This window comes from Mobula birostris, chromosome 14, assembly GCF_030028105.1.
Source record: "Mobula birostris isolate sMobBir1 chromosome 14, sMobBir1.hap1, whole genome shotgun sequence".
Taxonomy (NCBI): domain Eukaryota; kingdom Metazoa; phylum Chordata; class Chondrichthyes; order Myliobatiformes; family Myliobatidae; genus Mobula; species Mobula birostris.
In genome coordinates this window covers 14,848,843-14,872,152 of record NC_092383.1, presented here as the reverse complement: position 1 = coordinate 14,872,152, position 23,310 = coordinate 14,848,843, and the positions used below count along the sequence as shown (strand labels likewise).

The 23,310-nt window shown below is 43.0% G+C and overlaps 2 pseudogenes; both read right to left on the bottom strand.

Annotated features, from left to right (window-relative positions):
• The window catches only part of LOC140209717 (UDP-glucuronosyltransferase 2C1 pseudogene), a 50,849-nt pseudogene extending 32,224 nt beyond the window's left edge, over positions 1-18,625 (bottom strand).
• Positions 755-22,882, bottom strand: LOC140209718 (UDP-glucuronosyltransferase 2A1 pseudogene; annotated as a pseudogene).
• Between the last annotated feature and the right edge of the window lie 428 nt (positions 22,883-23,310).

Below are 23,310 nucleotides of genomic sequence, written 5' to 3'. Positions count from 1 at the left end.
GTGAGTAAATCACTGCGGGCAGCACAACTAGTACATTGCCCGGGTTTAAGCGTCATCTCCATCTGTGACTATTTGGAGTTTGCACATCCTCACTGTAACCTCCCTACCTGTTCCAGTTTCCTTACTCATGTCAACAAGGAGCAGGTGGGTTACTGGTTACTGTAAATTGCCCCTAGATTAGTAAAATTTTGGGGGGTGGGGGATTGAAAGGAATGTGAGTAGATCAGCATACAGAGAAAATTAGTGCATAGGTTGCATTACATTGTGAGCTATACAATTGGCCAGCATGGCCTCTTCCATGTCGGAGGAAAAATAACAGGGCTGTTCATATTCAAGGAGCGCTGTCGCAGGAAAGCAGCAACCATCATCAAGGATGCCCACCATTTAGCCTACGCTCTCTTCTCACTGCTGCCATTAGGAAGAAAGTACAGGAGCCTTAGGTCCCACACCATCTGGTTCAGGATCAATTATGACCCTTCAACCATTAGCTCCTGAACCTGTGTGGATAACTTCATTCACCTCAACACTGAACTGATTCCACAACCTATGGACTCACTTTTTCTTTTTTCAATCCTTTTATTACTTTCATAGAATATAAACATAACATAGCAATAATACAAAGTTGTTGGGAATACATTGTTATACTTAACATGAGTAATTATAAAACCAAATAGTACTTAATTGACAAAACTCTCAATCATGTAGGATACCAATGAATAATACAGGACAAAAAGAAAAAAAATAAAACCCCCTCAAAAAAAACTAATCTAAACAGAATTAATCAACTAAACTAAAAAAAGACCTGGGAAATTTTAACAACGTAAAAATGGAAGAAAAGAAAACCTTAGTGTCAACGACTCTGTTCCTCTCAACCAACAGTACAGAGAAGTAAAATAAGCTTGGAAATGGTCAGATTACATCATATGAAAATGCTGAATAAGTGGCCTCCAAGTTTTTTCAAATTTAATGGAACGGTCATAAACCACACTTCTAATTTAAGGACTCACTTTTAAGGACTCTACAACAATACTTTTTTTTTGTATTTGCACAGGTTGTCTTCTTTTGCACATTGGTTGTTTGTCAGTCCTTGTGTGTAGCTTTTCATTGATTCTATTGTATTTTTGGCCTATAAACGTCCACAAGAAAATGAATCTCAGACTAGTATATGCTGACATACAGTATACAGTATATACTCTGGTAATAAAGTTTCTCTGAACTTGGAACTACAGGCAATGCAACACATCCACTTCCCATCATTCCTCCCAATACTGAAGTGCTCCACTCTTTCTAGGTAAAGTTTTTCATCAAAGTGACATCACAGAAACTGAATTAAGCTGAACTAAGATGTCAACATTTTGTCTATTTGAACTCTCCTTAAGTTAACTAGTCCAAACTATACATTAAATTTTCTATCATGATTCTATTCTTGCTTCTGCTATCAGGAAAGAGGTATAGGAGCATTAGATCCAACACCACCAGGTTCAGGAACAGTTATTACTCCTCAACCATCAGGCTCTTGAACTTGAGTAGATAACTTCACTCACCTCAAAACTGAACTCGTGCCACAACTCATCGACTCACTTTCAAAGATTCTATGAATCTCAGGGTAATATATAGTGACAAATAATACAACATGTTCTTTGATAATTACTTTGAACTTTGAACTATTGAGGAAATAGCTGGGGAAAAACCTATCAAATAAAAAAGCATTCAACATGGCAAAGCATAGGCAACTCCAGTAGCAGTTATGTTAGAGAGTACAAGAGAAACAACAAGATTTGCCCATTGGCCATTAGTTAGTGGATGGTATGGTTGTGGGAAAAGGGAATAGAGATTCTTAGAATAGGATATGTGCACACATAAAGTCTGATTCCAATTTTGAATGACTAGTATTTGAAAAGCATGTTCATTCATATCCCATTAAGTTTATTAATTTTGCTGTTTGCAACTACATTCATTAACCATGTGTTATAATTTCTGAATAGCCATTATTATAATTCACAATAGTAGAAAGGGATACATGTTAAAGGTGGGAGTGAAGCTGGGGCTACAAAGCTGGGGGAATCAATGAAAAGCTACCCACAAGGACTGATTAATAACAACTTCAAAATATTGTTATATTTTGACAAAACTGAATATTCTCTCATAATTCAACAGGAGAAGCCTCACTGAGTTTTTTGCTTCTTCTTTTTCTTCCATGCAATGTTACAAAGTTTCTTCAGTGCTACAATCACCAGCAATGTGACCATGAGTAACACGAAGAACAGAAAGACAATCACATCCACACAGTGGTAAACGTACCAGGGGAGTCGGTAGGATTCAGAGCGCAAATGCCCTGCTCCTTTGTGTCGGGCAACATACTCAATCCAGAAAATGGCTCGCTCCATTGGCGATACCGGTTGGTCCCGGTGGAGAGCAGAGAGTTTCTTCATGTTGTCCCGGTAAAATGTGCTGTTTATCACCTCATTAATTGCCTGCAATAGATCTGTTGAATGCATGGTTGCAGCATTAAGCACCTTTGCTGCACCTCGGGATTCCAGTCGAAGTAAATTGTCAAACTGGTCTAAAATAAGAGGCACGCCTATCACTGGCACCCCGTGGTAGATGGCCTCGTAAATACCATTGGTACCGCCATGAGAAATAAAGACCCGTGTGTTGGGCTGTCCCAGAAGGTCGTTCTGAGGGAACCATTTTGTCATTAATGAATTATTACCTTTATTGGGAGGGATTTCTCCATCATATCTCCAAATCACCTTTTGGGGTACCTGAGCAAATGCCTCGGCTATTTTCATTGTAATCTGCATTGGTAAAAAACCAACAAATGTCCCCAATGACATTACAATAAGACCATGTTTCTCTGAACTTTGAACAAACTTTTCAAACTCTGCTGCTAGTGGTTGGGCTGGTTTACACTGGAAGCCTCCAACGTACACAATATTTGGCATGGTGGGTCTTGGGAATTCAAATACAAAATCAACTCTCATCAGCCATACATCAGCCTTCGTGAGAATTGTATTGATATCTGTGTCTGGTCCCAAAAACTGGTGGCAAAGTTTTTCATAGATGGGATAAATTAAGTAGTCACTTAAAGTGATCTGAATAATATATAGAATGACATTTTGCATTCTTTGAAGAAAGGTCATTTTATTTGTCAATTGGGAACCAGGGATTGGGATATAGGATGCTGGCGATGGAGCTGAGAGGAAATGGGCTTCCCCACTGATAAACCAGCGCACATTATACACCAGTGGGACTTTTAAATAATAAGCAATCATTGAGCCAGTGACAGAAATAGGGTCTGTAAGTACCAAGTCAAATTTAGCATCTTCAAGTTGCTTTAAAACAGATTTTTTTTTGAATATCCCATCAACAATGTGTGCACTACGTTGATGATAATCGTGTAATGCATACCATAGCTGATATTTCAGTTGAAAATGTGCCCAAGGTGTCATTCTATATCTTAAAGCCATCAGTATGTTTTGTACATAATCTTGAAACAATTTTTCTGTTTCATTTTGCCCAAGGTATTGTTCCATTTGGACCACAATGGATTGATAAAGGTCAGGCTTTTGGACCAATATACCAAGATGCAGATGGATAAATGATGCTGATGTTATGTCCATGAAGTTTCAGTTCTTCTACCAGGATTCTCATATTGACCCAATGACTTCCATCAACAGGTACAACCAATATATTGATTGCAGAAGACAGGGTGATAAAAGCACTCAGAACAAAAGTAGGCAGTAATCTACTTTTCCATTGGGAATACTTCATGTTGAGACAGATTGATCTCCTACTTCTGTTGGGAAATTTGAAACAAATTTTGGTAAAAGCAACATCATTCAGTAATGTGACACCTTTGCAATAACTTCACTCCTTTATTACTATAGATTAGAGCTTCTACATAAAGCATATCAGGTGTGCAGTTTCTGCCTGTGAAGTCATTTTACTCATACCGGTAAACATATTATAACAAGACCGTAATAGGTTTCATTACAATGACCCATAAAGTGGGAGATTTGTAAATGATCCTATTCTTTTCAACCAGCAACATTACCCATTTCATTAACTCTTACACAGAGTGCTCGACTTCTATTCAGAAATGATGCTGAAGGTAGGTGGTGTGTGCTGATATATTCTAAGTCACACACACAATGCTGGAGGAGCTCAGCAGGCCAAGCAGCATCTATGAAAAAGAGTACAGTCAACATTTCAGGCAGGCTTCCAGCATTTACAGATTTTCTCTTATTCTTCTAAGTCTGCAGCTTTCAAACACACAGGAGAATACATGCATACCTAACCCCTCACCAATGCCCAAATTAATTATGAGGGCGGTTGGGGGAGGGGGGAGGTGGTCAGTGCATGCTCCTTACAAAACACCATTTAACTATAATTGGACACATTTGTTTGGGGAATACTGGTAGTCCTTGGTGTAACTGTCCATCAGATAGTTTAGGACTCCAATTTATGTTTTGGTTTAATTATTTTCTGGTGTTTAATTTTTAGTTTGAAATTAATTCACAATTACTTATTTTAAAAATACCTACTTATATGAGGTGGCACAGTAAAGCACAGGAAATGAGGTAGTGTAGCAGTCAGCATAGCGCTTTACAGCGCTAGCTATAGGAATATTGGGGTTCAACACCTGCCACTATCTGCAAGGTGTTTTTGTGCCTGTATGTTCTCCTTGTGACTGTGTGCTTTCTGCCAGGTGCTCCGGTAGCTACCCACATTCCAAAGACATACAGGTTAGGGTTAGTAAATTGTGGGCAAGCTATGTTAGCGCTGGATGCGTGGCAGCATTTGTGGCCTGCCCCTAGCACTTCCTTGGGCTGTGTTGGTCATTGACGCAAACAGTGCATTTAGATTATGAAGACACGTAGACCTCTTTTATTGTCATTTAGTAATGCATGCATTAAGAAATGGTACAATATTTCCTCCAGTGTGATATCACAAAACACAGGACAGACCAAGACTGAAAAAACGGACAGAACCACATAATTATAACATATAGTTACAACAGTGCAACAATACCATGACCTGATGAAGAAGTCCATGAGCACAGTAAAAATTCAAAGTCTCTCAAATGTCCCACATCTAATGCAGACGGGAGAAGGAAGAAAATCTCTCCCTGCCATGCCAACCACAGTCCGACTCTGAGTCATCCAAAAACTTCGAGCTCTGATCAACTCTCCGACACCGAGTACTGAGCGCCATCTCTGTCCAAACGATTCGACCTCAAACTCGGTCGCCAACAGCAGGCAAAGCCGGGGATTTTGGGGCCTATCCTCCAAAAGATTCCCGACCACACAGTAACGACAGCAGCGAACAAGCGTTTCAGAAATTTCTCCAGATGTTCCTCTGTGCTTTCACGTCCATTCTCCATCAAATCAGAATTGTCCACGGCCCCTATTTAACAGATACGATATCATTTTTCACCAGAGGGCTACGCATGCACAGGCATGCTGCTCTCTCTCCTCCCGCTAGTTCACTGTATGTTTCAATGTACACATGACAAATAAAGCTAATGTTTAATCTTTGTTTAATGAATGTGTGACGTTCCTTTCCATTTTTGATCCATGAATGTTTTGTGAACATGTGCAACATTTTGTCTGTTAACCTCAGACATAAAGCTGTACACACAGTGTTGGCACTTTGGCTTGCCATGTCCATACTGATAACCTGATCACATCTACCTGTATTAGGACCATATACTTATAATATAAAACCAGCCAGAAGAAGATGGTGCCAGCGAACTACATTACCAAAGGTTGCATTTCGAGATGGTTCACAAAGCAGTTCCTTTCACTTCTTTCTTTCTTTCTTTTTAAATCTTTTTATTAATTTTCCAAAATTATAAGCAGAATAACAATGTTGATACAGAGAGATTGGAATAATCTTATTGTTGATAAGCATGTACAAAAAAGATTTCAAATAATACAAGTATAATAGACTTCCAAATTCTTGATATAATTAATCATAGAGAAAAAACAAATAAAAAGAAAAAAAAATACAAAGAAAGCCCCCCCCAAAAAAAACTAAATACTAAACCCAAACAAAAAGCAAACGGAACAAAACAAGGCTAGACCATTATCTTAAAATGAACATGTTCAGTAATGTTGTCAACTCCACTCCTCTATTCATATATTTTAAGTTAATAAGAAGGATTCAGAAAGGTCAAATTACATCATATGAAAATGTTGAATAAATGGTTTCCAAGTCTCTTCAAATTTAACCGAAGGATCAAAAATATCACTTCTGATTTTTTCTCAATTTAAACGTAATATAGTTTGGGAAAACCATTGAAATATAGTAGGAGGATTGGTCTCCTTCCAGTTCAATAAAATGGATCTTCTAGCCATTAAAGTAACAAATGCGATCATCTGACAGGCTGAAGAGGATAAAAATCTATGTTCTACCATTGACAAACCAAAAATTGCCGTAATAGGATGGGGTTGTAAATCAAAACGCTAAACTGTTGAGATAATATCAAAAATATCTTTCCAGAATTTTTCCAAAAGAGGACAGGACCAAAACATATGAGTTAAAGAAGCCACCTCAGAGTGACATCTGTCACAAATAGGTTTTACATGGGAATAAAAATGGGCTAATTTATCTTTAGACGTATGGGCCCTATGCACTACTTTAAATTGTATTAGTGTATGTTTAGCACATATAGAGGAAGTGCTAACTAATTGAAAATTTTTTACCCCATTTCTCTACAAGTAGGCAAAGTTGAAGTTCCCTTTCCCATTCATTTTTAATTTTATCAGATATACCTGGCTGTAATTTCATAATTATATCATAAATAGATGCTAGTAATCCCTTCTGAAAGGATTTAAACCTAAAATTTTATGATGATGTCAGTAGGGTATGAGGTCGGGAAGGTAGGCAGCATGGTATTTAAAAAGTTTCTTATTTGTAAATATCTAAAAAAAATGGGATCTAGGCAAATTAAATTTATTAGATAACTGTTCAAAAGACATGAAACAGTTATCCAGAAATAAGTCATGAAAACATGTTATACCTTTCGTTTTCCATATCGAAAAGGCTTGATCCATAACTGAGGGTTGAAAAAAATTAGATATAATAGGGCTTGATAATATAAATTTGTTCAAACCAAAAAAATTAAAATTGAAACCATATTCGTAATGTATGTTTAATTATTGGATTAGCCATTTGTTTATTCAATTTAGATAATACAAAAGGAAGTGAAGTTCCTAAAATGGAAGCCAAAGAGAACCCTTGTACAGAGTAACCTTCAAGGTTTACCCAATGTGGACTTGGAATTATATTCCAATCTTGTGTCCAAAATATAAAATATCAAATATTAATTGCCCAATAATAGAACCTTAGATTAGGCAGAGCTAAACCATCATCTTTCTTGGACTTCTGTAAATATTTTTTACTTAACCTGGGATTTTTATTCTGCCATATATAAGTGGAAATTTTAGAATCAATAGTATCAAAAAAGGATTTAGGAATAAAAATTGGTATCGCTTGAAATAGATATAAAAATTTAGGTAAATAATCATTTTAATAGCATTAAGTCGGGCCATCAGTGATAGAGACAATGGAGACCACTTAGTAATCAGTTGTTTAACCTGACTAATTAACGGTAAAAGGTTGAACTTAAATAAATCCTTATGTCTCTTAGTAATTTTAACTCCCAAATAAGTAAAATAGTCAGTAATCACTCTGAATGGAGAACATCTATAAATAGGAACCTGCATATTTAATGGAAAAAGTTCACTCTCACCTAGATTCAATTTATAACCAGAAAAACTACTACTCTGAGCAAGCAAAGTTAATACTGCGGGAATGGATTTCCCCGGGTTAGAAATATATAATAGTAAATAATCTGCATATAGTGATAATTTATGTGTCTCATTTCCATGGGTAATGCCAAATATATTAGGGGCGTCACGAATAGCAATAGCTAGCGGTTCCAAGGCAATGTCGAATAGTAGTGGACTAAGAGGGCAACCCTGCCTAGTACTACGAAATAAATGAAAGAGGGGAGATCTTTGATTATTAGTAAGTACCGAAGCCAAAGGAGTAAGGTATATCAATTTAATCCAAGATATAAATATCAGACTAAAATTAAATTTCTCGTGTATTAAACAAATATGTCCATTCGACTCTGTCAAAGGCTTTCTCAGCGTCCAATGAAATGACACATTCTGGAGTTCTGGGTGAAGGAATATAAACAATATTAATTAATCTCCTAATATTAAAGAAAGAGTAACGATTTTTAATAAATCCAGTCTGATCAGAAATAATTTGAGGCAATCTCACTGCCAATATTTTAGAAAAAATCTTAAAATGCACATTCAACAAAGATATAGGCCTATAAGATGCACATTCAGTAGGATCCTTCTCTTTTTTAAGAATTAGGGAAATAGAAGCTCGATAAAAAGATTGTGGTAATTTACCTATAGATACTGCATCCCTAAAAATTCTACATAGCCAAGGAGTCAGTGTAGTAGAGAAAAATGTTTTAAATTCTACTGTATATCCGTCTGGGCCAAGTGCTTTACCTGAGTTCATTGAAGAAATAGCATTTTTTATTTCTTCTACCGTAATAGGTACATCTAGTTTTAAACGTTCATTGGATGATAATTTTGAAATATTCAATTTCTTTAAGAATTCATGCATTATAGTGGAGTCATCAGGAAATTCTAATTGATATATGGAGATATAAAATTCTTGAAAAGATTTATTTATCTCATCATGGTCAACCGTCAGAGTACCATCTTGTTTACGAATCTTAACAATCTGTCGCTTAACCGAAGCCGATTTCAATTGACTAGCCAATAGTTTCCCAGCTTTATCACCATGTATATAGAATTGACTCTTAGTTTTGGTTAATTGGCTTTCAATTGAAGATGATAGTAATAGATTATGTTCCATTTGAAGTTCAACTCTCTCTTTGTAAAGCTCCTGATTAGGGGCTCACGTCTTTTCCAGGTATGGTTCTGCTACTGTTACAGCCTGCTATCTACATTTTCAGTGTGATTTCGGCCCAATCAGGTGATCTGGTGCTTTTCTGTCTCTGAGAACGTTCCACGAGGCTACAACCAAAGCGTAGAGTATGGAGGCCAGGAAACCAGCAGACGAGGCGTGGGCCTACGATCTATTCCACCTCTCACCGATTAACGCACAGAGGGAGATTGACATCATCGAGGTGGGTGAGCAGGGCAAGCAAGTGCTCAGCACCATCAACTAGCCTCTCACTCACAGCTGCCGGAGGCGTCTGCGTGTAGTGGTCTATCACTCTCTGCTCCCGAGGGAAGGTCCTTGTGTTTGAGTGATCTCTCTGTCTCTCTCCATCTCTCTCTCTTTCTGTCTCGCAAGGCTGTCATCAGATGGTACTGGAGCAAGGTTTAATTGAGGCAGGGTGCGGACTCAGACTCTAATTCAGGTTATGATGTGTTCTAGTTCTGGTCACTCTTTTTTGTAACTACTTTTGGGCGACTTGTGAATCTGCAGATAATGAACAATAATCTGAACCATACAGAAATATGCCTTTTGATTTTGTGTTACTGGTAATGTTTTTTTCATTGCCATTTGAGCCATTCTTTTTGTATGTGAGGTGGGAGGGTGGGTTTGATGTTTGATGCTTTTTGAACAGGTTGGATCCATGGTTCTTCTTTGTTTCGTGACTGTGTGGAAAATGAATTTTAGGGTTCTATACTGCATAAATCCTTTGATAATAAATGTACTTCAAATAACTATACTTTGAATCCTTGATATACTTCTATGTCTCGCCTTTTTAGAACTATAAAACATAGGAACAGAATTAGGCCATTCAGCCCATCAAGTCTGCTACGCCATTCCATCATGGCTGATTTATTATCCCACTTGACCCCATTCTACTGCCTTCTCCATGTAACATTTGACGTCCTTATTAGTTACAAACCTATGAACCTCCACTTTAAATATACTCAATAATTTGGCCTTCACGGCTGTCTTTTTAAGTGTCTGCCTAAATGTGTCTTAAATGTAGTCACCGTGCCTGATTCCATCACCTCCCCTGGCCTTGCTGTCTGTCAATGAATTTTTTTAAAAGACAAGCAATAGCTTTACTTGTCACATGTACATCAAAATATCGAAACGTACTGTGAAATACTTCATTTGCATCATCATTTGCAATGTGCTGGGGGCACCCTGCAAGTGCCACCATGCTTCCGGTCCCAAAATAGCATGTCCACTATTCACTAATCCTAACCGTATATCATTGGAATGTGGGAGGAAATTTGGGCACCCAGAGGGAACCCACCTGGTCATTGAAGCACCTTCAATAACTCCAAAAGACTGAAGTTGGGTATAACACTGAAAGGCTTTTATTCGCTGTACACTACGACTTCCATGCTGAATGTCTGCCCCTGGACTGAGGGGGAGGAGCAAGGCGAAATCACCTTTATTCAGGGTCTGTGGGAGGAGCCACAGGGGCAGTCAGCAGAGGGGTGTGTCCAGACAGGTAACCCAGTAACAACATATATATGGTTTATCACATTCACCCCTCCTTTTTTTAAAAAGAGTCCCGCGGGGTGAAGTGACTGACAATATTTAAAACAAGTATATTTACAGGTCAAGTCTATCAGGCGGTCGAGTCTGTCGCTGTGATCTACGTAGCACCAGTGGTGATTGCATTGGCGACGGTGGTTGTGCTGGCTCCGGCCTGACTTGAAGTGCCAGCACGTTAGGCGTCGGTAATCCCTCGTGCGTGTGCGTCACGCCTGGTATGGGAGTGTCGTGTGGTGTCTGTGTAGGGCTTGGAGTGCGCGGGGTCTCGTGGGTATATATATCGGTGGATACGGGGTTAATTGCCACCATGGAATGTTCAAGGTAGGGACCCGGTGCTCCTGCGGGCGCCAGGTCGCGGTCGGAGACCGTGTCCTCCCATCCATCAGGTAAAACCACATAGGCATACTGGGGGTTCGCATGAAGTAACTGAACCCTCTCGACCATTGGGGAGTATTTATTGCCCCTCGCATGTTTCCGGAGCAGCACTGGCCCCAGGGACGTCAGCCAAGTTGGTAGGGTGTCCCAGTGGTCAACTTTCTGGGAAAGGAAAAGAGCCGCTCATGAGGGGTGGCATTGGTGGCTGTGCATAACAGGGAGCGGATGGAGTGGAGTGCCTCGGGAAGGACCTCCTGCTAGCGGGAGACCAGCAGTCCCTTTGACCTGAGGGATGAGAGTGTGGCTTTCCACACCATGCCATTCTCCTTCACCACCTGTCCATTCCCCTGGGGATTATAGCTCGTGGTCCTACTAGTTGCAATTCCCCTAGCCAGTAGGTATTGGCGCAGCTCGTCACTCATAAGCGAGGACCCTCTGTCACTGTGGATATAGCATGGGTATCCGAACAGAGTGAAGAGCTTGCACGGGACTTTTATAACTGACGTGGTAGTGGTGTGGGGGCAGGGGGTGGCAAAGGGGAACCGCGAGTACTCGTCAATAACGTTCAGAAAGTACACATTGCAGTCGGTGGAGGAAGGGGACCCTTAAAGTCAACACTCAGTCGCTCAAAGGGGCGGGTGGCCTTGATGAGTTGTGCCTTTTCGGGTCGGTAGAAGTGCGCTTTGCACTCTGCGCAGACTTGGCAGTCCCTGGTCATCGTCCTGATCTCCTCAAGGGAGTAAGGCAGGTTCCGGGCTTTCACGAAGTGGAAAAGCTGGGTGACCCCCGGGTGGCAAAGATCTACATGTAGGGCGTATAGCCGGTTGATCTGCGCGCAGGCGCACGTTCCCCGGGATAGGGCATTGGAGGGCTCGTTGAGCTTCCCAGGCCTGTACATGATATCATAGTTGTAGGTGGAGAGTTCGATTCTCCACCTCAGAATTTTATCATTTTTGATTTTGCCCCGCTGTTGGTTATTAAACATGAATGCGACTGAGCGCTGGTCAGTTAGCAGGGTGAACCTTTTGCTGGCGAGATAGTGCCTCCAGTGCCTAATAGCTCCCACTATGGCCTGGGCCTCTTTCTTCACCGCGGAGTGCCGAATTTCAGGGCCTTGAAGGGTACGGGAGAAGAACGCCACCGGTCTTCCCGCCTGGTTGAGGGTAGCAGCCAGCGCGAAGTTGGAGGCGTCACTCTCCACTTGGAAGGGAATGGCCTCATCCACCGCATGCATTGCTGCTTTGGCAATGTCCCCTTTTATGCGGCTGAAGGCCGCACGGGCCTCGGCTGAGAGGGGGAATGTGGTGGACTTGACCGGGGGCAGGCCTTGTCTGCGTAGTTAGAGACGCATTGGGTGTAATATGAAAAGAAGCCCAGGCACCTTTTGAGGGCTCTGAGGGTGTTGGGAAGAGGGAGTTCCAACAGGGGGCGCATACGGTTGGGGTCAGGGCCAATGACTCCGTTCTCCACGACACACCCAAGGATAGCAAGTCGGGTGGTCCCGAATACACACTTGTCCTTGTTATAGGTGAGATTGAAAGCTTTGGCCGCTTGGAGAAATTTTTGGAGGTTGTTGTCGTGATCCTGCCGGTTGTGACCGCAGATGGTGATGTTATCCAGATATAGGAACATGGCCTTCAGTTGGCACTGGTCCACCATCCGGTCCATTGCCCTCTGGAAGACAGATACAACATTCGTGACACCGAAGGGGACGCTCAGGAATTGATAAAGCCTGCCGTCCGCCTCGAAGGCAGTGTAAGGGTGGTCCTCCCGGCGGATGGGGAGCCGATGGTAAGTGGATTTGAGGTCTATGGTCGAGTACACCTTGTACAGTGCTATCTGATTGACCATATCCGCGATGCAGGGTAGAGGGTATGTGTCGAGCTGCGTGAACCTATTGATGGTCTGGCTGTAGTCCACGACCATCCTATTATTCTCCCCGTTCCGAACAACCACCACCTGCGCCCTCCAAGGATTTGTGCTTGCCTCAATGACCCCCTCCCTGAGCAGCCGCTGCACCTCCGACTTAATGAAAGCTCTGTCCCCCGCGCTGTACCTCCTGCTTTTAGTTGCCACAGGTTTACAGTCGGGGGTCAGGTTGGCGAACAGCGGTGGGGGAGGGATCTTGAGGGTGGAGAGGCCGCAAGTGGCATTGGTAGTGCGGCTGTTGGCATGGTGTTGGGTGGGATGTGCGGGTCGGTGTGTGTGTGTGGTCAGTAGCGGGGTATGTGCCGTTTCCCTACAAAACTGGGGATTTACGACAGTAATTGGTGGGAGGGGCCCATTATACTTCATTGTCATGCTTTTCGGGTGACTCTGGAAGTCGAGCCCCAATAGCACAGGGGCACACAGTTGAGGCATGACCAGTAACATAAAGTCTCGATATTCTGTGCCCTGCACCACTAGCGTTGCTACACAACCCCACTAGATGTCTGTTGTATGCGACCCGGAAGCCATGGTGACCCTCTGACTTACCGGCCGTATCACGAGTCCGCAATGCTGCACCATGTCCGGGTGGATAAAACACTCCGTGCTGCCTGTGTCAAACAGGCAGCTTGTCCTGCGCCCCTCCACTAGGATGTCCATCATTGACCTTGCAAGCTGGTGGGGAGCGCTTTGGTCGAGGGTCACGGAAGCCAGGGTTGAGTTGCTGTCTTGGTCCGGCGCAGTGGGGTGCCCCGTGAGCACCCCTTGGTCGTAGGTGGTGGGAGGGGGCGCCAACCAAGATGGCCGCCCCAATGTCTCGCATGTGGTGGCGGTGTGCAGGGAAGATGGAAGCAGGCAAGATGGCGCCCCCCATGTCTTGCACATGGTGGCGGCATGCAGGGGAGACGGTGGCAGGCAAGATGGCGAACCCCATATCTCGCACATGGCGCTGCTCGATCCTGCTCGCGGTTTGGACTTACAGACCTTGGCGAAGTGGCCCTTCTTTCCGCAGCTGGAGCAGGTAGCTTGTCGAGCCGTGTAGCGTTTCCGGGGGTGCTTCTCGAGTCTGCAGAAGTAGCACTTCATGGACTCGTGACTGGCGGCAGCCAAGGTCGATTTGCCAGCGGGTTGCGGGGTCTGCGGCACCCACGAGGCCGTCGGGGGATCACGTGCCTGGAGAGCCTCGGAGTTATGCAGAGCGGCCTCCAGCACATCAGCCAGCTTGCGCTTATCTTAAGGTAAGATCGGCATTTTCCAGCAGCCGCTGGCGCACATACACTGACCTGGTCCCCGCGACGAAGGCGTCTCTCACTAGGAGTTCTGCATGCTGCGCCGCCGTCAGCTCCTGGCAATTGCAGGCCCGCACAAGCGTCTGTAGGGCCCGGACAAACTCAGCACTTGTCCAGACAGTTCACCCAGTTACAACATATATATGGTTTACCACAGTCACAACGAGAATGTATAAACTCCTTACAGACTGCAGTGGGAATCAAACCCTGATCAGTGCTCATTAACGCTATGAAGCATTTTTGCTAACCTCTATACCACCGTGCCTTGTGTCCCAAAATGTGGTTTATTGATAGAGTTTACTCTTTATTTTTTGACCTGCACTACACTTTATTGTTAACTATGACTTTATACGCAGGATTCCTATATTCTTTTTACTACCTCAACGTACTTACGTATAGCATGATCTGTCTAGATGGTACACAAAATTCAAAGTAAATTAATTATCAAAGTTCATATATGTCACCACATACAATCTTGAGATTCACTTTTGTTAGCATGCTCAATAAATCTACAGAATAATAACCATAACAGAATTAATGAAAGACTGTTCAACTAGGGTGTTCAATCAGGCAACAAACTGTGCAAATACAAAAAGAAGAAATAATAATAATAAGTAAATAAGGAATAAATATTGAGAAGGTGAGATAAAGAGTCCTTGAAAGTGAGTCCATTGGTTCTGGGAGCATTTTAATGATGGGGCAAGAGAAGCTGGGTGAAGTTATCCCTTTGGTTCAAGAGCCTAATGGTTGAGGGGTAGTAACTTTCCTGAACCCAGTGCTGAGTGGGTGACAGCAGTAGGAAGAGAGCACGTCCTGGGTATTGGGGGTCCCTGATGATGGATGCTGCTTTCCTACGATGGCATTTCAAGTACAAACGTAGATGCGCTCAATACTTTTCACAATGGTTCAGTACATTTGACAATTATAAACCAATACCAATGGAACAACCCTGGTAGGTTTATCCATGTTGATGCAACCTGGGCAATAGATTGCAATGCTCTATTGCAGGCTGGACTCACACAGTTGATAACTTACTATCAACCAAATTCTCTAAGGGTAAGAACAGAAAGTTCAGAAAGGATGCATTGTTTATCTTCATAAAATCAGAGATCTCAGCACAGAAGGATTTTAGATTCTTGATATGTCATGTCGGTAGCACATTACTAGACTATCTTCTGATGCTGAGGTATATCGCAGGATGTGCTGAGACACATCATCGGTGATGATGTAACCTGGGGGTCACTGGGTGTTTCCGGTCTTTCAACATCAGGCACTCTCACCCTGGCGATCCAGCCAGGGTTGATCAGGCCTTAGCTTGTGTTCCAGTAGCACTGGTGCATGGGTCACACAACTTGACCCATAGCCATCTGGAGGCTCACTCAGCAGCCTCTGTGACCGTCCTGACGGCTCTTTTCTTTGCAGCCCCCGTAACGCCAAGGAGAGAATAATTTCTGCACAGCGAGCAGCAGCAAAACCTCTATAGGATCTTATTGTGCCCTCCACTCCTGTCTCTGGCATCGTTCTACCAGCTCCTGGTATTAGGCTTTCCTATGGTCAAATGCCTCCTCAATCCGACCTTCCCAAGGAACTGTCAGCTCTACCGTGACCACCTACTTCGAGGTTTCTGACAGAATGACCATGTCAGGCCTCAGGGATGATCATGCGATGAAGTCAGGGTAGGAATGTTACCATCAGGAAGGAGGTACAGAAGCCTGAAGGCACATACTCAGCGATTCAGGAACAGCTTCCTCCCCTCTGCCATCTGGTTCTTTTTCTTTTATTTTACAATATATCAATAATAATCAAAAAACAACGTATTAAAACTTTTTTTTTGGAAAAAAGGAAAGAAAGAAAAAAAGAACCCCTACTAACTAAAACAGAGAAAAGACCTAATAACTAACAAAAATGAGAAAAAAAAACCCATTTGGAGCACAAACCCGGAGCTATGCGCCATACAAGCTTCCATTAAAAAAAGACATCAAACTGCCAACCAAATCCATATACCCAAGCATCAGAAAAGGACCATCTTTATTAACTCAAGTCAAATGATAATAACGGGCAAAAGAACCCCACCTTTTCTCGATGTGAAATTTAGGATCAAAAGTTCAACTTCTAATTTTTTCCAAACTAAGACATAACATCACCTGGGAGAACCATTGTATCAAAGTGGGAGCAGAGGCATCTTTACATTTTAATAAAATTTTAATAAAATAGCCCTTCTATGCAAATACAAATGCAATTACATATTGGTCTGATATAGAAATACCGTGAATATGTTGAGGAATTATACCAAACAAAACTGTCAATTTATTAGGTTGTAAATTGATTTTTAAAGCTTTAGAAATTGTAGAAAAAATAGATTTCCAAAACTGTTTCAATACAGAACATGACCAAAACATATGTGTCAATGTAGCTATCTCAGTTTTGCATCTATCACACTGACTATTTACATTAGGAAATATTTTAGACAATCTCTCCTTTGTCAAATAATAACGATGTAGAATTTTAAATTGAATTAGAGAATGACTGGCACAAATCAAAGAAGAGTTAACCAGCTTCAAAATTCGCAACCAATCCTCTGTTATCAAGGTCATATTAAACTCTCTTTCCCAATCTTGCTTAATCTTAAGTAAAGGATAATTATCCTGTTGTAATAATAAATTATAAATTTTCCCAATAAAGCCTTTCACTAAAGGGTTCATTTTTAAAATAATGTCTAACAGGTCAAAGTCTTGTATATATGGAAAATTACTTAAATATTCTTGTAAGAAATGTCTGACCTGAAGATGTTGCAAAAAATGTGACTATGAGAGAAAGTATTTAGTTACTAATTTCTCAAAGGACATCAATCGACCTTCTTGAAACAAGTCCATAAAGGAAAAAATTCCTTTATTCCTCCAAAGAGAAAAGGTAGGATCACTAAGTGAAGGTTTAAATAAATAGTTTCAATAAATTAAATTAAAAACGTTAAATTTCTTAAGATTAAAAAACTTACGAAACTGGTACCAGATTCATAATGATTGATTAATCATAGGATTTATATTTAGAATAGAAATTTTGGCTAATTGTAGAGGTAAAGCAGCTCTTAATAACGAAGTTAAATGAAATTGTTTCACAATTTTCAATTCCAAATCAACCCAAGGTGGTCGTTCCTTTTTATTGGTCCAATATAACCAAGAACACGCATAACGTATATTAACCGCCCAATAAATACATTCTTAAATTAGGCAAAGTAAGACTTCCATCCTTTTTTAATTTTTATAAATGACATTTTCCAATTCTTGGTCTTTTATTATTCCAAACAAAAGATGAAATAATAGAGTCAGCCTGATCAAAAAACTTAGATAAAAAAATAGGAATGTAGTGAAATACATATAAAAATTTTGGTAAAATCATCACCATCTGATTCCTAAATGGACATTGAAACAATGAACACTACCTCACCACTTCTTAAAAATTTATTTTCTGTTTTTGCACTACTTATTTTAACTATTTGAGATATATATATATACACACTTACTGTGGCGACCCACTTTCTGGCACACACGAACCAGCTCACAACAGTGCGCGCAGGCAGAGGGCCGGCCCCAAAAAGGGCGCCAGGCCATCTTCACCAGCAGGGGGAAAATCCCGCGTGCAGAAAGGGTCTGGGAATATGCATTCCCCACAGCAGTCCCACCCAGGGAGGGCGGGAACGGGAAGGCTTTAAAGCGGGCCGCGAAGTTTGAATAAATCTCTTTCATCACAACTCCAACTCACCGACTCCGTGTGGTTGTTCTAGCGCTGTGTGTAGCACACCGCTACATTTGGTGACCCCGACGGCCCAAACGATATTTGGGCTAGAGATGACCGACACCGCATCTGTTCACGCAGTTTCGTTACTACTGCCAAGCTTCTGGACGCTGTGACCCCAATTATGGTTGGAACAAGCAGAAGCACAATTCCACATTCGGCAGATAACCTCGGAGTCCACTCGCTACTACTACGTGCTGAGCTCACTCGACCAAGAGACTGCTGCACAAGTTGAGGAGTTTATACAGTCGCCCTTGGAGAATGGCAAATACACAGCATTCAAAGCCCTGCTCATAAGGACTTGCGGACTCTCACGGCGCGAACGAGCACGCCGCTTAATGCACCTGGATGGTTTGGGAGACAGGCCGCCAAAGTGGTGGGCATAGCCCAGTCCATCACAGGCAATACCATCCTCATCGTCAAGCACACTTACATGGAGCACTACCACAAGAAACAGCATCCATTATCAAGTAAACCCATCATCCAGGCCATATTCTCTTGCTGATACATTGAGGCAGGAGGTACAAGTACATTAGGTCCCACACCAGCAGATTCTGGGACAACCATCAGGCTCCTGAAACAGCATAGATAACTTCACTCACCTGAGCACTAATCTGACTCCACAACCTATAGACTCACGTTCAAGGACTCTACAACTTAATATTATTTATTTACTTTTTTGTTTGTTACTTGCACAATTTGGCACTTTTGCAACATGAGAAAATCTGTAGATGCTGGAAATCCAAGGGAACACACACGAAATGCTGGAGGATCTCAACAGGTCAGGCAGCATCTATGGAAAGGAATAAATCAGTTAGTGTTCTGAGCCGAGACCCTTTATCAAGACTGGAACAAAAAGATGAGAAGTCAGAAAAGAAGGCCGGGGGAGGTTGGCAGGTGATAGGTGAAACTGGGTGAGGGGAAGGGGTTGAATTAAAGAACTGGGAAGTTGACTGGCGAAAGAGATAAGGGGCTAGAATGGGGGGGGGGGATTCTGATAGGAGAGGGTAGAAGACCATGGAAGAAAGGAAGTGCATTTCCAACACTTCCCTCCCCTTTCTTGATTTCTGTATTTATCTCTGGAGACAAATCCACTGATATCTTTTATAAAACCATTGAATCTCACAGCTAACTTGTCTATACCTCTTTCCACCTATCACTTGTAAAAATGCCATCCCCTTCTCTCAGTTCCTCTGCCTCCGCGACATCTGCTCTCAGGATGAGGCTTTTCAGTCCAGAACTAATGAAATGTCCTCCTTCTTCAAAGAAAAGGGTTTGCCTTCCTCATCATCAACACTGCCCTTACCCGCATCTCTTGAATTTCACACGTCTGCCTTCACCCCATCTTCCCACTGCAAAACCAGGGATAGGGTTCCTCTTGTCCTCAACTACCACCCTACCCCATTAGCCTCCACATCCAGCACATAATTCTCTTTCGGGGTCATCTATTATATTCGGTGCTCCTGGTGTGCCTCCTGTATATCGGTGAGGCCTGACGTAGATTGGGAAACTGCTTCGCAGAGCATCTATGTTCTGTCCACCAGGTTTCAAACAAAATGCTGGGAAATCATCAGGCCAGGCAGCATCCATGGAAAAGAGTACAGTTGATGTTTCGGGCCAAGACCCTTCCTGGATTTTGTATGTGTTGCTTGGATTTCCAGCATCTGCAGATTAGTTCTTGTCTACCACCCATTTCAATTCTACTTCCCATTCCCATTCCAACATGCCAGTCCTTTCTTCCTTTGTCTTCTCTCCTCTCCCATCAGATCTCCCCCTCCTCCAGCCCTTTATCTCTTTCACCCATCAACTTCCCAGTTCTTTACTTCAACCTCCCCTCTTGATTTCACCTATCACCTACCACCTTGTATTTTTCCCTCCCCCCTTGTATTTTTCCTCCCCACCCTCCCACTTCTTATTCTGACTTCTCATCTTTCTCTCCAGTCCTGATGAAGGGTCTTGGCCAGAAACATTGACTGTTTATTCCTTTCCATATATGCTGCCTGACTTTCCGAGTTTCTCCTGCATTGTGTGAGTGTTGTCTTGCGATTTTTTGTACATTATCAGTCTTTGTTAGGTAATTGTCATGAATTCTATTGTATTTCCTGTAAATGCCTGCAAAGAGGTTGAAAATAAATTAACTTTGAACATTAAATCTTTGTATTGTACCTGTATACTAAATTTACCAGTTTCAGCACTGGGGTGTTTACAATGCATTGAAAGCTTTGCTACCCTGGACTACAACTCACATGCTTAAGAACTCACTTGTGAGAACTGAGATACGAGATGGTTCTCTCTCTAAAGTTTGTACTTTTACTGCCAGCAAAATGCCCTTCATTCACACCCAGCTCCCCTAGTTCCGCTAATTCCACGATGCGGAACTTTTCTTCCGCCGTCTCCGTCTCCGAGCCTACTTCTTCGGCAAGGACTCTTCCACCCCCACCGATGACCTCTTCTCCCGTCTTCAACCCTCCTCTTCTTCATGGACACCCCGCTCTGGTCTTCTGCCTGCTCTGGATCTCTTTATCGCTAATTGCCGACGGGACATCAACCGTCTCGACTTCACCGCACCTTGTCCCCATTCCAACCTCACTCCTTCCGAACGCTCTGCTCTCCACTCCCTCCGCACTAATCCTAACCTTATTATTAAACCCGCCGATAAGGGGGGTGCTGTTGTAGTCTGGCGTACTGACCTCTACCTTGCCGAGGCACAGCGACAACTCGCGGATACCTCCTCTTATTTACCCCTCGATCGTGACCCCACTAAGGAGCACCAGGCCATTGTCTCCCACACCATCAACGACTTCATCCGCTCAGGGGATCTCCCATCCACTGCTACCAACCTTATAGTTCCCACACCCCGCACTTCCCGTTTCTACCTCCTACCCAAGATCCACAAACCCGCCTGTCCTGGCCGACCTATTGTGTCAGCTTGCTCCTGCCCCACCGAACTCATTTCTGCATACCTCGACACTGTTTTATCACCCCTTGTTCAATCCCTTCCGACCTATGTTCGTGACACTTCTGTCGCTCTTAAACTTTTCGATGATTTTAAGTTCCCTGGCCCTCACCGCTTTATTTTCACCGTGGATGTCCAGTCCTTATATACTTCCATCCCCCATCAGGAAGGTCTCAAAGCTCTACGCTTCTTTTTGGATTCCAGACCTAATCAGTTTCCCTCTACCACCACTCTGCTCCGTCTAGCGGAATTAGTCCTTACTCTTAATAATTTCTCCTTTGGCTCCTCCCACTTCCTCCAAACTAAAGGTGTAGCTATGGGCACCCGTATGGGTCCTAGCTATGCCTGCCTTTTTGTTGGGTTTGTGGAACAGTCTATGTTCCGTGCCTATTCTGGTATCTGTCCCCCACTTTTCCTTCGCTACATCGACGACTGCATTGGCGCTGCTTCCTGCACGCATTCAGAACTCGTTGACTTTATTAACTTTGCCTCCAGCTTTCACCCTGCCCTCAAGTTTACCTGGTCCATTTCCGACACCTCCCTCCCCTTTCTAGATCTTTCTGTCTCTGTCTCTAGAGACAGCTTATCCACTGATGTCTACTATAAGCCTACTGACTCTCACAGCTATCTGGACTATTCCTCTTCTCACCCTGTCTCTTACAAAAACGCCATCCCCTTCTCGCAATTCCTCCGTCTCCGCCGCATCTGCTCTCAGGATGAGGCTTTTCATTCTAGGACAAGGGAGATGTCTTCATTTTTTAAAGAAAGGGGCTTCCCTTCCTCTACTATCAACTCTGCTCTTAAACGCATCTCCCCCATTTCACGTACATCTGCTCTCACTCCATCCTCCCGCCACCCCACTAGGAATAGGGTTCCCCTGGTCCTCACCTACCACCCCACCAGCCCCCGGGTCGAACATATTATTCTCCGTAACTTCCGCCACCTCCAATGGGATCCCACCACTAAGCAAATCTTTCCCTCCCCCCCCCTCTGCATTCCGCAGGGATCGCTCCCTACACAACTCCCTTGTCCATTCGTCCCCCCCATCCCTCCCCACTGATCTCCCTCCTGGCACTTATCCGTGTAAGTGGAACAAGTGCTACACATGCCCTTACACTTCCTCCCTTACCACCATTCAGGGCCCCAAAGGGTCCTTCCAGGTGAGGCAACACTTCACCTGTGAGTCGACTGGGGTGATATACTGCGTCCGGTGCTCCCGATGTGGCCTTTTATATATTGGCGAGACCTGACGCAGACTGGGAGATCGCTTTGCTGAACATCTACGCTCTGTCCGCCAGAGAAAGCAGGATCTCCCAGTGGCTACACATTTTAATTCCACATCCTATTGCCATTCTGACATGTCTATCCACAGCCTCCTCTACTGTAAAGATGAAGCCACACTCAGGTTGGAGGAACAACACCTTATATTCCGTCTGGGTAGCCTCCAACCTGAAGGCATGAACATCGACTTCTCTAACTTCCGCTAGGCCCCACCTCCCCCTCGTACCCCATCTGTTACTTATTTTTATGCACACATTCTTTCTCTCACTCTCCTTTTTCTCTGTCCCTCTGAATATACCTCTTGCCCATCCTCTGGGTCCCCCACCCCCTAGTCTTTCTTCCCGGACCTCCTGTCCCATGATCCTCTCGTATCCCCTTTTGCTAATCACCTGTCCAGCTCTTGGCTCCATCCCTCCCCCTCCTGTCTTCTCCTATCATTTTGGATCTCCCCCTCCCCCTCCAACTTACAAATCCCTTACTCAATCTTCCTTCAGTTAGTCCTGACGAAGGGTCTCGGCCTGAAACATCGACTGCACCTCTTCCTACAGATGCTGCCTGGCCTGCTGCGTTCACCAGCAACTTTGATGTATGTTCTTTTGGAAACAGGTCCCATACTTAACAAGTTATTTTATCAGTTCCTTTCATTAATATCCTGTAATTACCAAAGTTCATAAATTAGATTCTATTATTTTACCTCCGATCACAGGTCCAGATAGTTTATGGAAGAGTGGAGAGTTTTTTCTACACTGTAAACAATCTAAACCAAAGTCCAATCCCACTCGTTAAATGTTTTCAGTTACCATAGTAGTTTATGGAAGAGTTGAGAGTTTTTTCTACACTGTAAACACACTAAGCCAAAGTCCAATCCCACTCGTGAAATGTTTTCAGTTACCATAGTTCGTCCCTGTTTGGAAGGATTGCCTTCCCTCATCCACTTCCCACTCTCGTTCAGCTAATCATACTAACTATTTGAATGCTCCTGATACCATTTGAAGACTGAAAATCATTTGGAAGATTGGTACTCTTTTCCGTAGGGGTTGCCTGGCCTGCTGAGTTCCTGTAGCATTTTGTGTCTGTTGCTTCGATTTCCAGCATCTGCAGATTTCCTCCTTTTTCGTGAATGCACAAATAACCGCTTTCATTCCGATTTGTCCTCATTTT